General features: G+C 38.5%; 1 protein-coding gene across 4 annotated transcripts in view; it reads right to left on the bottom strand.

Moving 5' to 3' along the window:
• Positions 1-15,496, bottom strand: part of gdpd5b (glycerophosphodiester phosphodiesterase domain containing 5b) — a 111,620-nt gene that overhangs the window by 64,820 nt on the left and 31,304 nt on the right. The window lies entirely within an intron of this gene.

The raw sequence follows: 15,496 nt of genomic DNA, 5'->3' as shown, positions 1-15,496 counted from the left end.
GTGATAAAAGGGCCAGGCTGTGTATTGGCAAGCACTACTATGTATTAGCGATACAATACCCAGTACAGTTTTGGAACACCCCCATTTTTTCCCCTTTATTTTTGCCGTTTATGCTTTTTTAGGTTCAGTCAATAACCGCACATAGTGCAAACTCCAAAATCCAGTGCATAAAATTTTGGACAACAAATGACATAATAACTTTCAAAAATATTTTTTCTATTGCAAAAAAATTAATTGGTTAACAGCTTGGTCGGCTAACAGCTGGTCAGTAGTAATGGAAATAAAATGAGCTTTGTAAATGGATTAAAAAAAAAAGTTAACAAAGCCTTTGTCTGTAGTAAAGCGGTGTTGGATCATCTGGTGTTTCTGCAGCATTTACACACTTTTACACAGCACATTCCCACTTTCATCATAACAAAAACAAAAAAAAGGAAAAAAAGTTAAAAGACTCTTGGGTTTTGGTCATGGGTTGCCAGGTCTGTATAGAACCCTTAAGGGAGATTGCCAGTTGAATACAGAACCCTCACTGGGGTGATTGTGACAACAGTTCTAAGGTCTGAAAATACTCATGTGAGATCATACAGGAGAGAAGTCTGCCAGCTGCATACTGTTCTGTATTTTACTGATTTACTGAGTTTTAATTAGAAAATAAACGCTAGTGTAGCTCCATATTCGACCTTCAACAGCTTGAATAGAGGAAACATGCCATCAACTGCCATCAAACATGCCATCAACATGTGTGTAAGGGCATAATCACATGAGTGTGAGCAAGGGAGAGATAGAGATAGAGACACAAACTTAGCGTAAATAGGTAATCTACCTTTTGAACTCAACAGTGGGCATTGCTGTGTTAAAAAATCGCTTAATAAAACTGCTAATGCGTCACCATTCTCAATTTTGTCACAATTTATTTGCAATTTATTTATTAACAAAAAAAGTATATTAATATTAATATTAATAATAATGCAAATATTAGTAATGTGTATGTTCTCTGTCTTCAGATTCCACTGTTCTGACTGCACCAAAAAAAATCTACTTTTCTTTTACTCACAATTTAACAGTTATCTGACCAGGCCTATGGGGTAAAATTAAACAGATTTACAGCCAATAACACAAAAGCACATCTCCTAGACATTTCTGACCTTTTCTGGTGGCCCAAAGGCAGCCTTTAAAACAAACCAAGCCTCTAAAACAAAGAAATATGAGAGGGATCAAACTCCACCTTGAACTTCTACCAATCTACCAATTATGTAGTGAAGTGAAAGTGAACCTCAGGGGAACTCCCAATTATTTTTAAGCAGGTGCTTTCGATCAGCAGAAACTGCTATGCTCCTGCCTTATACAGTCCAGTCAACACACTGGAGCTGCACAAAAATCTGACCCTTCAGTGAGAACAACACTTCCCAAGAACACTGACACCAGTATCTGAAAAACCTCAGCAGACTGGAAGATCTACCACGCTGTCTGAGACGGATTTCCACCTAATGCCCCACAGCTATCCAATCTGCCCTCAGGCCTGGCAAATGATAAGTAGATTCTCAGAGAATAAATGAAAATTCACATATCTGCAGCTGCAGCCTCAGCGAGAAGACTTCACACTGCTTATCACGTACCAACACAAGAGAAGCTGTAAGACTCTTATCAGAGGAGCAGAGACTGGGTTGGCATCAACCAGCCCAGAATATCTTCATATACTTGTTCAAACATTGTTTAGAAATTAGAAATTACATTCTGACTATGTCATTTAGGATTTCTGCTAACTTTCAAGATAATGTATGATTGTAGACAACATTAACTGTCATTTTGGCAAATGTTAAATAAACTTTTATTTTTATTAGTGGTTTGGTTTTTCATAACATACCAGGTTCTGTATATAGTAGTGCATCTCAAAATTAATCGAAATTAGAATATAATTGAAAAGTTACTTTATTTCAGTAGTTCAGTTCAAAATGTGAAACACATATTATATAGCTGTACTATACACAGAGAAATCTATTTTAAGTGTTTATTTCTTTCATGGTTGATGATAGTCAAAAAAATAAGTATCTCAGAAAATTAGAATGTTATATAACACTAATTAGTACTTTTTGAACTGTGTGCAGCTAGCTAAATCCCGCTAGAAAATGAAATCCCCATCTCCATAAAAGTTGTCAGCAGTGGGAAGCATGAAGTGCTGTAAGATTTTCTGGAAAACAAAACTGCACTGACTTTAGACTTGATAATAAAACACAGTGGATCAACACCAGCAGATGACATGTCTCTCCAAACCATCACTGATCATCAGTAAATTTTACATTTCATTTGGAAATCGAGGGAGGAGAGTCCGGAGGAAGAGTGGAGAGACACACAGTCCAAGCTGCTTGAGGTCTAGTGTTTGGGTGGAATGGGTGGGATTTGAGTACATGTATAAATTATAACTAAATAACTTACATTTCTATATTGTTTTATTTTATTTTGTGTGTTTGTGGTTTGTGTTTTGATTTTACCCCAAAGTGTCATCACAAATGTTAGATACAGGTGTATATTTCAAAAAGTGGGTCTTTGGCTACGTTCACATTACCAGGCTGAAGTGATTCAAATCTGATTTTTTTGCTCAATGTGGGTCAGATTTGTTTTTTCATGGTTGTGTGAACGTGTCAAATCAGATTTCTTCAAATCAGATCTGAGACACTTCCATATTTGGTCCTAAATTGCAAACCTATCTGATCCATGGACATGAATGTGAATGGTCAAATCTGAATCAGAATTCTTGTGTTTTTTTTGCCTTTACTCATGCGCTACGTGCTTCTCTCTTGTAGCCACACATCTCTTGGTGCAGCTATAGCTGCACCAAGCAAACCACCTGGCCTTTTTTCACCTCCTCAACCTGAGAATGTACTTTTCTCTCTTTTTCTCTGCTGTTTTCTCTACATTCGAGCAAAAGATGCTCCACATACGAGCTGCTATCGCATCTATTTCACCTTACTAAAGATACGAGTCGTCTCTCACATGACATTTTTTGTTGTTGGTAAAGAAGGAGACATTTATACACTTATCGACGTGCACATGTGAGGCGTTTCAGGTAAAGATTCATTCACATTACACACAAAAAATCGGATTTGAGCAATGTGGCTTGTAATGTGAACGTAGCCTTCAAAAAATAACAAAAAAATATTATTACCTTTCGGACCAGCAACCAAAAAATTATTTCTGGCAAAAGTCTACAAAAGCACTTGATGAAAATGATGCTTTGCATATTATTACATTTTTTCAAGTAGCTTATTCCACTTTCAGAAGTCATTTTTACTCAGTACATGGTTTCTCCTAAAAGCAAATAAGCCATAAGGTCCTTGTTAAGTAATAAATGCAAATCGGCATTAAAACTATTATCATTAAACAGACTAAAAGTACTCTACAGAACCAATCAAAGCAACAACTGCACTTAAAAGCATACTTCATCTTATCTGCTGGTCCTACTTCAACATCTCTGCTCAGTGTAGCGTTCCTAAGTGGATCCACAATGCTTATCACATCCATCAGAAGCATTGGAGAGGCGGGAAGCAGAGACCACCCGGAGCCCTTCATTTGCACAGCACCAGAGGGAACCGCTGGATCTCCAGTAATTAGCGTGTGCACTATTTACTTAGGCTAGCAGAGCTCAGACTGTGCTGCCGGCCATGGTGGAAAGAACACAAGACTGGCTTCATCTTTTCCAATGTGAATCTTCAAATGAAATGCAGTACAGTGTAAATAGTGCTGGGAGGGTAATCAAATGAATTAGATCAATTGAATTTTAATCTCTATTACTGTTTCAGTGCAGTTTTCAAAAAGAAGTAATGGAGATGGTATATCTTACTTATTAAACCTGCCAGAGGAATCTCAGTAAAACAAATATAACAAATATGCACATGTTTAATATAAAAGCTGGTTGCAAGGTTAAAGGGAGCTTAAAAAAATATTTTTTTGTTTTTAAATTGGCTATATTAACAATATAGATATAAGTTATCATGTGCAATAATATTGCCAAAAAATATTTAATATCATGCAAAAATACCCTCAAATATTGTGATATTTTAGGACCATAGGAACCATCAGGGTACAGGGAACTTTTTTGCCATTTGTAGCAAAGGCAAAATTCACACTGTTCTTATTTCCTATCAAATATTTCTTCTAGAGAGATTATATATGTCCAGTATCATGTATTATATTATATTATTTTAATCCTGGATATATGGAGTGCATTATCAGCATCATGAAATGTTGGATCTCTCACTTCTGGTAAAAATATCAATAAGGGGTGTTAAATATCATACCATATGCAATAATACTGCCAAATAAAAATTTAAATGAAATGAAATTTATGTCATCATTTATACGACATTATCATATTTTTACAGAGACAAAATGCATTAGTAGCTGGAGAGCTGGAGCTGAATCTTATTTAAATACAGTGATTTTTAGGTAAAATGTGCTGCAACTTAATCCAATTAAACAGCAACTAGCAGGGGTGCCTAAGTAAACAAATCTGTAAAAATCATTTTCTTTTTAAATTAAACGAGTGCTGGATGTTAATTTACACAGATTTCTCTCCAAAAACTGTTTATTTTGGTAGGTAAAGTGCTTCAGTTTATTTATAGTAAGCATAGAATTCCAGTATTTTGTTCAAGGGTGAGCGCTAGCCCCGGTTAGCAAACGCTTAGCCAGCCCCGGTTAGCAAACGCTTAGCCAGCCCCGGTTAGCAAACGCTTAGCCAGCCCCGGTTAGCAAACGCTTAGCCAGCCCCGGTTAGCAAACGCTTAGCCAGCCCGGGTTAGCAAACGCTTAGCCAGCCCCGGTTAGCAAACGCTTAGCCAGCCCCGGTTAGGAAACGCTTAGCCAGCCCGGGTTAGCAAACGCTTAGCCAGCCCGGGTTAGCAAACGCTTAGCCAGCCCGGGTTAGCAAGCGCTTAGCCAGCCCCGGTTAGCAAACGCTTAGCCAGCCCGGGTTAGCAAGCGCTTAGCCAGCCCCGGTTAGCAAACGCTTAGCCAGCCCGGGTTAGCAAGCGCTTAGCCAGCCCCGGTTAGCAAACGCTTAGCCAGCCCGGGTTAGCAAGCGCTTAGCCAGCCCCGGTTAGTAAGTGCTTAGCCAGCCACGGTTAGCAGCGATAGCCAGCAGCAATAGCCAGCCGTGGATAGCAGCGTTAGCCAGGTAAGGTATGTTCTAGTGAATGTTGCTCAATATCCCCTAGATTCCCTTATAACGCTGCACTTCAGCGGAGTGGCTTTACTGCTTCTTACAACCTGACTGGTAAAATTCATACATACACTGTCGATTTTTGGGAAAATTAAAGGATTTTAAGTGCACCTTATAGTCCAAAAAATAAGGTATACTGTTCATATGACTAACTTTACTTGAACGATCAGATAACTGCAATAATCCACCAACCTGTCAATCAACTTGTTCATCCACACCTTGGAGTACAGCAGCTCTGTTGTAAAATCAGCAGCAATACATCAGAACAGATTTAGTGATAAACTAAATGATCCAGTTCTAAAAATCCAAAAAGTAATCTGTATAAATATGTATACATAAAAAATGAAGGGTTTATGGCATGATAAAAATATACAGTTTATGGATCAATGTCCTGGAGGTTATATTACATAATCAAATTGCACTTTCAATCTATAAATGTGAAAGGACTTGGCTGCAAGGTCAGATCTGTACAATTTGCTTAAGAATGCAATTAAATGAGGCATAGTGAATATTATGCAGCTCTCTAGTGAAGGTATTAAAAATTTAATTATTTTTGCACCCACATGCTGTGGAGCAGATTCATAGTAGATTCAGCTGCTGAATTATTAAGCATTTGCTGTTTCTATTTCTGGATCACTAAGCAGTGTAGTAGAAAATAGGGGGTGGGGTAATAAATAGAGATTCTTGACCACAAGATCAATTGTTCTAGGACTGGTGTGCACGTCAAATAAAAATGGCTATATACTCTGAGTAGTCCCCAACTTCTTCCCAGTTTCTTATAAAATTAAAGGTTTAATTTAATAGGGAATACTGATGGGCATTCAGAACTCCTACATAGTTAAACTTTTGGGATGTAAACCTCATTGAAGCAAAATTTGTCTTTCCAGAGGAACTTAAGTCAGAATTGTTTTACGATTTTTAAGTCCAGGCTGAAAAATGGTTCATTTTGGCTTTGGTAACTTTAAAGCTACATTCACATTACAAGCCACATGGCTTAAATCCGATTTTTTGATCTGGAAGGTTTACATTTACCAATGTAAGTGACCTGTATCTTTGTGCAATGCAAACAAATCTGTCCCTGAAACGTCTCACATGCGCACATTAATACGTGTATAAACAACAAAACCTCATATTTAAGAGGCGACTCATAGCTTTATAAAGGTGAAATTGATGCGTTAGTAGCTCATATGTGGAGCATCTTTTGCTGGAGTGGAGAGTAAACAGCTGGTCTAGAGCTATAGCTGCACAGCTGCACCAAGAGATGTATCGGTATGAGCGAGAAGCATGTAGCGCATGCGTAAAAGCAAAAAGACGCAAGAATTCTGACTTGACTGTTTAAATGTATGTTGCATGTCCATGGATCAGATACGTATCTGATTTAGAACCACATATGAAAGTGATTTAAAGTAGATTTGAAAAAAATCGGATTTGGCACGTTTACACAGCCATGAAAATCTGAGCCACATTGAGCAAAAAATCGGATTCACCTCAGCCTTCGTTAATAAAATGTACTATTTTCTTCATTAAACCATCTCCAAATCTCTCTTCACATTCACTTGGGCGCTGGCTGTAGATGTCCAGGAGAAATCTGGAACCAACACTTGTCCTCCAAACTTCAACTGGGTTTATAATTATCTGCATGTGTTCAACTGCAAACTAGAGTTTTTACAGTAAAAATATTATTATTGCTGAGAATAATGATTTTAAAAGATGTGCTATAAATAATGTGTACAGAATGGTGAAGAGTCACAGAAACACATTTTACATTAAGTGGGATATGTGATCGTACTCTTCAAAAAGGCATTCAAAAACTCCGTTAAATACAGCTCTGTAACAAAATAAGAGACCACTTCAGTTTCTGAATCAGTTTCCCTGATTTTGCTATTTATAGGTAAATGACCATTGTTGTTTTATTATATAAACTAAAGAGCATATTTAGAGCATTAATTTGCAGAAAATGAGAAAAGGCTGAAATAACAAAAAAGATGCAGAGCTTTCAGACCTCAAATAACGCAAAGAAAACAAGTTCATATTCATAAAGTTTTAAGTGTTCAAAAAAGCAACATTTGCTGGAATAACCCTGGTTTTTAATCACAGTTTTCATGCATCTTGCCATGTTCTCCTCCACCAGTCTTACACACTGCTTTTGGATAACTTTATCTTTACTCCTGGTGCAAAAATTTAAGCAGTTCAGCTTGGTTTGATGGCTTGTGATCATCCATCTTCCTCTTGATTATATTCCAGAGGTTTTCAATTTGGTAAAGTCAAAGAAACACATAATTTTTAAGTGAGTTGTATATAAAAAAAAAATTAAATCACTCACCAAATATCATTGAAGCCATTAATATGTCAGCATATAATGATTAACACATAAATAACATGACAGACTTCAAGATGACCATTAGATATTGATTATACAACTGCTGAAGTGGAACAGGGTTCCTCTTTGTGCTCTGCTGGTCAGTCTGTTCTGTTAACAACAGAGTGCCATCGTATGATTAGCTGCTGTTGATTTGATTCGCTGACAAGACGCTGCTATCTTCTCCTTATCTGACCTTGTACACATAACGCTATAGCGCTGAGCAAGTGAAAACAAGTGATTATGTAATATTACAGCATAATAACTCCAGTGTTCTGCTGGGTGGAATCATTCTTCCTGAGCTGAGCTCTGACCCAGCAAAGAAGAAGAGCCCTACTACTGTCAGAGTGGATCACTCATCACCACTTTCACTGATCACCATGTCACAGGGAGGCCTTATTAACCAGGCCTAGCATGGAGGAGACAAACAGTGATCAAATCTGAGCATCACACAGCATTTAATTACAACCTGCCTAAAGGTCTCATTCCATAGTTCTTTTTTGTGGTCTCTAAAATGAATAAATGCCATGTGAGCTGTTGTTTGTGAAAAAAAGCACTCCGGTGATCCAGTATAACGCTGCTTTAGTCCAGTGAAGGAGTGGAGGAGGGAGAAACTATAGGATTTCAGCTCTTGCTCATGAATATTCATAAATGCAAACACATCACCTCTAATTGGCTAACAGCACTGTGAGGTAATAAGACAAACAACAGTTGGAAACATTTTAAAATAAGACATTTTACACTAATAACAGTCTTTGCAATGTCATATGTTACTTTACAACATGTGTAATGCCCTGCTAAGTGCAGTTCAGCCACTGACCTAGTCATAGAGTCTCTGTAAAATACTAAATCCACCGGAGATCCTATGTAAACCTATGAAAACACAGAGATGGGTAGTCCAAATTTTTACTTTTAACTAGTGTAAACAGAACTGTTTTAAAAATACACCTACCTATCTCAATTGTACTTCGCTGGTGGTGTTTTATAGACAAATTCAAACCCTTTGTTCCTTAGCTCTGAATTACTGGGCAAATCATAAAACACTGATGTGTTATTTGCACAAATAACACAGGAACAAACTGCCATGCTGTTCCTAGCACTGTTAACTCCTATCTGACGAGATGTGTCTGGCTGCATGACTTCAGCGCTGCCTGTGGGCAGTTGCGAGCCAAGGGGGGGTGAGGCCATAAATACTAATTCACGGGTTGATGTAGACAAGGGTGCTTTTCCTGATCAAGTGTTTTTTTCTGAATATTTTCTTTTACTAGCTAGCACAGCTGTTAACTGAAATGCCAAAATGTGCAAAGTTGTCATCTAAGCTAGAATTGCTTTTTTGGAGGATTTAAAATATAAAAAATGTTCTAGTTTGTTTAATACTTTTTTTTGTTTGGTAAATCATCTCAGGTTTTTCGTCATAGAAAAAAAAACCCTGACTTTAAGGTGTGTCCAAACCTTTGAATGGTACTGTAAACATCAAATATTGTATATTTCATAGGAAAAATATGACCTGCATGGTAAACAACAGCTTTTTGGGGAAAAGTTGACTATAACAAAGTGTTGTTTTACTAAAACTATTTGTTAGATATTTTGAGTTTTTCATTACTTATTTAACAGGTATCTTGTTTTGATAGAGTATTTTATATGCATTATATTTTTATTATTTATAAAGCTCAGAAAATAATAACTAAACATTGCGGTACATAAAGCATATTGTTAAAAATATATAATTGTGCTGTTGGAAATCTTCAGATGAGGCCACCCTCAGTCCCAAGCATTCCTAAGCAAACTCTCATTGCCAACATTCTCCAGTAAAGGACAGCAGTGAGGAGGGGTCTAAACCAGCAGACTCATTTTGCTGTCTCATTTCCTATTACCAGAAAAAGGAAAATAACAATCTCCAGTCAGGGAACTGGTTCAGCAGTCTGAAGCACACTTCACTGAGCAACTGAACAAAAATGAAGTGAAAGGCCAGGACACAGGCATGGTCCACATAGCTAAAGACCACAGACCCCAGGACAGCAGCTCCAGGTGATATTTCCCCTTTTACACATGAACTCGAGCGTTTCAAATAAACTGTCCAAACTGAAAGGAGTATTCAGTCATTTTTATACTACTGTATCTGTACTGACAACTGTAATGGACAACTAGCACACTGTGCATCCTGATTCCTGAATCTGCTGCTTCTACCCTCACTGTCCATTAAGAAGCACTCTGTAGTTTTATTAGACCTAGAGGATTATTATTAAAAATACATTAATTCATTAATCAACTTGATCTTGAAATACATGAAGAATTCGACGATGACAGTTTCATTTTTTTTTTTTGTAGACGTCACAAAATAGTAACAAACAGCATCATTAACAGCTACAAATATACAAACTAATGTTTCTTTTGCTTTTTTTTGTAATTGTTTTAGCTATTCCTTTAAGAGGACATATTATACCTCTTTTTACACAAGTTAGAATACGTCTACGGGCTGTTCAAAACACGTTCATTACATTCTTTGTACAAAATTTACCCTCAAATATAGAGATTTCACCAGCTCTGTTCTTTCATCTAGTTACGGTCCCTTTCATATTGAGCTGTTTAAGGGCTCTGTCACTTCTATGCTAATAAGCTGTTGCTGGCCGCGCCATGTATACAACGATCATTTACCACACGTTAGTGTTAGCTTGCGCTAAATGGTAAAACACATACAAGCTAGTTCAAACATAACTGCTATAGAATAACAAAACTCTGAACAAGATTCAAAGCAGCCTCTTTGTATTTCAGTTCAGGAAAAGTGCAAAATATTAAAAACTGCTGCCACATAAGAATTCTTTACAGGTTTCTTAATCAAAATATATTATCTACTTATGTACTGTTTTCTACTACTTTAAAGTGCACCAGATTATAAGGCACATTTTAAGCTGCACTTGTTTCCCTTGTAATTCAGCGGCAAGAACTGTAAGTAAACAAAAATTCATTTGGATAAGTAAAGCGCTTACGTTAAGTTTAGATTTCCAGCTAACCGCTAATGCTGCCTAACTGCTTCCCAACAGCGCTACACTGAGGAGGTTCATCCCACGTAGCTTGTTTTAACATGGTAAATGCACAGGCTACAGGCCAATAATACTCACCTCTGAACTGCTGAATGGCTAGCGCTTAGCGTGTAATCCTAATAATGCTCCAGCAGTGCTAGCCAGGATTAGCAGCAGACTACAGGCCGATAATACTCACCTCTAAACAGCTGAATGGCTAGTGCTTAGCGGGTAATGCTAATACTCCTGAAGAACTAAACTGAAACTCCTGTTTAAAGCTGCACTTCAGCAGAATGGCTTTACTGCTTTACAACCTGACTGGTAAAATTCATACATAAGGCGCACCAGATTATAAGGTGCACTGAAGATTTTTGGGAAAATTAAAGTATTTTAAGTGCGCTTTATAGTGCACAAAAATATGGTAAAATCTCAATAACCTCAATATAAAATAAAATAAAAAAAATTTAAATAAAAAATAATTAATGTGATGAACCTCCCAGCACTACAGGTGCTGGTCAACAAATTAGAATAATTTGAAATAGTGCAATCATGAAATTCTTTGAATGCATTTTTTGTGCAGAAAGCAAATCAGGTGTTCACCGCACCTGTCCTACTCGTTAGACTAATCACAGAACTCGTTACCTGGGAAAAAAGAAATTTGCTCAGCTGAGCTTTCCAAAAGGCCCATTTAGGCCATTTAACTGTGACACTGTTGTTTTATTGAATTAGAATAATGGAGAAACCGTTTCATTGAATTAGAATAATTTTTATTATAATTACAATCATCACTTTCTCAGTATTTTGTGGCTTGTATGACTGCCTGAAGTCTCCGCGGCATCGATTTGACCAGCTTGTCGCAAGTTTCCGCACTCACAGCTTCCCAGGCAGTGGCGATGTTCTGCTTCAGTTGGTCCAGCGTAGTAGGCTTTCTGTCACGAATTTTCCGCTTGACGATGGCCCAAAGGTTTTCAATGACATTGAGTTCAGGCGAGTTGGCCGGCCATGCCAAAACTTCAAGCTGTTTTTTAGTGAACCAATCTTTGGTCGACTTTGCCGCATGAGCCGGTGCAAGATCCTGTTGAAATATGAAGTCTTCTTCGCCGAACTGTTCCTCAACAGTCGGAATCAGGAACGTTTCCAGAACATCTTGATATACGGCAGCATTGACAGTCTTCTTGAGGAAGCAGAGTTTCCCTACACCTCGAGCGGACATGCATCCCCAGACCATAACGCTCTGGGGAAACTTGACGGATCTTTTCACGCACCCGTGGTTGTAGGTTTCGCCACCACGACGCCAGACACGAGGACCTTGGTCACCGAAGGAGATGCAGAAGCATGATTCGTCACTGAAGACCACTTTCTGCCAGTCTTCAGCAGTCCACTCGCTGTGTTCTTTGGCCCACTTCAGCCGTTTCTCCATTTGTTTCTTGTTCAGCATCGGTTTTACTGCTGGAACGCGAGATTTGAAGCCGAGTTCGCGCAGACGACGGTAAGTGGTTGATCTGGAGACGTCAGCGCCGGTCTGCTTGTTCCACAAGTTGGTGAGCTCGGAAGTGGACTTGAACCGGTTGCTGACTGCGATCTTTCTCAGCTGCTTGTTGTCGCGAGCAGAAGTTTTTCGGACGCCGGAACAGTTGGTGCGCTTGAAGCAGTTTTTCTTGAGAGCTTTGCAGACGGAAGACTGGCTGATGCCGAGCTGCTCAGCAATTTTAGTTTGGGTCAAGCCTTGTTGGCGAAGGGCTTGAATTTGAGCCACTATTCCGGTTGAGAGGTCGCACTGCTTACCCATGATTGATTTTACAACTTAGAAATTCTACTCAACCCTGACTTTATATTGCACAGTGAACACTCTTCACAGAAAACAAAAATTCGAGCATTTATTCTAATTCAATGAAACGGTTTCTCCATTATTCTAATTCAATAAAACAACATTGTCACAGTTAAATGGCCTAAATGGGCCTTTTGGAAAGCTCAGCTGAGCAATTTTTTTCCAGGTAAGGAGTTCTGTGATTAGTCTAACGAGTAGGACAGGTGCGGTGAACACCTGATTTGCTTTCTGCACAAAAAATGCATTCAAAGAATTTCATGATTGCACTATTTCAAATTATTCTAATTCGTTGACCAGCACCTGTATACAGCAGCATAAAGCTTTTTTCACAACTTAGAACCACATCACCTTGGAACCAATTCAACCTGTCAGCATGGCATTGCCACTCTATAAAAAACAAACCACAGGACACAATCTATCCTGAGACCACTGTCATTTAGAGGTTCATCCAGATGAACAACAAAAAGCTGTGGTTATTGAACAGCCGCACTAATGATATCAGCCTTCTGTCAGACAGGTGACTATTAGAGAAAATGAGGCAGATCTCTCAGAGGAAGATTAGAGTGTAATGGATGGTGTGCTGTAGATGGAAGGACACTGCTATTCCTTTCCTAATTTGGCAGCAGATCTGATCCGGAGCAAATTATGAACAGAGTTATATTACTTATACTCTAACCAGGGTTCTAACACTACATTAATAACAGTATTTTGATGTGAAGTGGTTGCTATGGTGTTGCTAGGAGGTTGCTATGACATCCTATAAGGTTTCAAAGGTATTGCCATCTGGATGCCAGATGTTTGTTATTACATCACAGATGGTTGCTATGGTGTTGCTAGGTGGTTGATATCCCAAAGGGCTGCAATTTCACTGTTTGGGCGGTTTTCACACCAGCACTAATTTGTCCTGTTAAAACAGACTCTGGTTGTTGGTACTTTTGGTGCAGTTTGTTTTGGCAGGTGTGAAAGTACGTGGTGAGTACATGATCCAACCTCAATGCAACCCAACGTTCTAATATACTTCTTATGCTTGAGCAAGACGGCAGTTCAGGTGCAGTTTAACCTGATTTAATACCCACTCTACAGCTCTGAACAAATGCTGGCTATGCTGCTGCTCCATGGTTAGCTGTCTCACACTGAATGACTGGTATGTGCAGCGTTCACTGCTCATGCCCGCACAACACTGTTTACCGATGTGACTGCTGTGTCTGCACTGCAATCAGTATTAAAGGAGAAATACTGTGCAAAATGGACTTGGGCTGTACTAAAACATGATAACGAGTATAAACTTTTGACAAAATGCCGACCTACATACACACCCAGCATTCCAAAATACAGTGCCTTTAGCTGATATTCCTTAAAAGGTTTAGCCTACTGATCTAGCAATAGGGGCGTAGCATTGCAGATACATGGAAATCACAATTTACAAGGCTTCATTCGCTTAAATATTGTGAAATAAGCCTAACAAAATGTTGTCTTGGATGTGGATCTTTCCTCTCACGTGACACAATATGGTTTTACATGTGGTTGCCATAGTATCCCATTTGGCCATTATGGTATTGCTAGGTGGTGGCTATGATATCCATGGTTGGCCTTACATCACAGAAAGTTGCTATAGTATCCATGGTGTTTGAATTTTAGAAGAGTGCTATAATGTTGCTAGGCGGTTGCCATAATGTAACCTAGTGCTTGCTAGGGTGTTGCTAGATGGCTGATGCAGGTGGTTGCCATAATTGCAGCCTCTATGGTATCCTAATTTGGCTGCTAGATCATTGCTAGGTGGTTTCTATAATAATGAAGATGGTTGCTATGATGTTGCTTTAATATTCCAAGTAGTAAAAAAAAAATCTTAGGCAATATAGCAATTTCAAAAGAGTGTGAAGCTACTGTATGTAAACCGTGGAAAAAAAAGTCAAAATCTATCCAACACTTCACTTTTTGCTGTGCAGGTTTTCATCAAATGCTAATTCTTTTTTGCTAAAACTGTCCCACCTGTCACTGTCCGCCATGTCATGCAGCTTGCCATAACAGGGTGAAGGATGCATGACAGGACATAAAAAAGTGAAATTATTATGGAATTAAAGGAGAAATCCAGTGTAAAATTGACTTTGGGTGAAGTAAACCGTGATAAAGAGTACTAAGCTTTGTTGAATAGCCCACCTCCGTTCTCCCTCAGCTTTCTGAGATTCAAACATGCTTTATAAAGGATGATATGGGGCATATTTTCCCCTGCAGATAAATCGCTTTTTACACTGTTCCAGGTTCAAAGTAGCTCCACACTTCATAGGTAAAAATCCGGAGAGCTCTGATATTTAAAACAAGGCATTATTAACTTTTAAACTGCACAAGAAGCTTATTAAAAAAACACTGTTTACAAACTGTAACATAACCTAATGTTCGGGCACAGTCATATTTTATCTTTACCTTAAGATGGCGGCACCTGATTAGGTTACACTACGGGTTGAGCCTAGATAACTGTGTAAAAAAAAATATGTTATTATGAATATAATTTTTTTTTAAACTATAAAACACCAAAAGGCACAGTTTTCTGATAATGACCCATTTATTTACCTTTTCTAAAACATTCTATTATGACTAGATATTAGCTAGGCCAGTAGCTAGGTCATGTTCTTACAGACAATAAGATCAGATAAATACCTATACACTGGCTCACAGGCTACAACATTTCATTAACAGGTTGTTTTTGTTCGACTCCCCCTTCATTGAACATCCTCCAGCTCTGACTCAGCCCGCCTCCCACTCACTCGCCCCATGCCAGCAAGGAATACTGTTTTCAAGTGACCATCTGTTTGCTCAACACCACCTTGTGCAATGCCCGAGCTAAAGTACTCCCCCCTTCAGAGCAAGAGTGGGTGCAGCCTCAGTTTAGAGTGTCTGGGAAGTCTACTATTGGAAAACAAGCAGTCATTTTCAACATTTATTGTAGGCTTGCTCACTCTTTTTACAGATGAATGAAGTAAATCAGGGGTTTAGGGATGGCTGAGCTGGCAAGATCAGGTGTTCTGCAGCTGACTGAATGAATATTTGGGGTGGCTGATGTTTTTTTAGGGAGGGCCACG

This window comes from Astyanax mexicanus, chromosome 18 (assembly GCF_023375975.1).
Source record: "Astyanax mexicanus isolate ESR-SI-001 chromosome 18, AstMex3_surface, whole genome shotgun sequence".
NCBI lineage: Eukaryota > Metazoa > Chordata > Actinopteri > Characiformes > Acestrorhamphidae > Astyanax > Astyanax mexicanus.
This window is presented reverse-complemented; position numbering and strand designations above follow the sequence as displayed.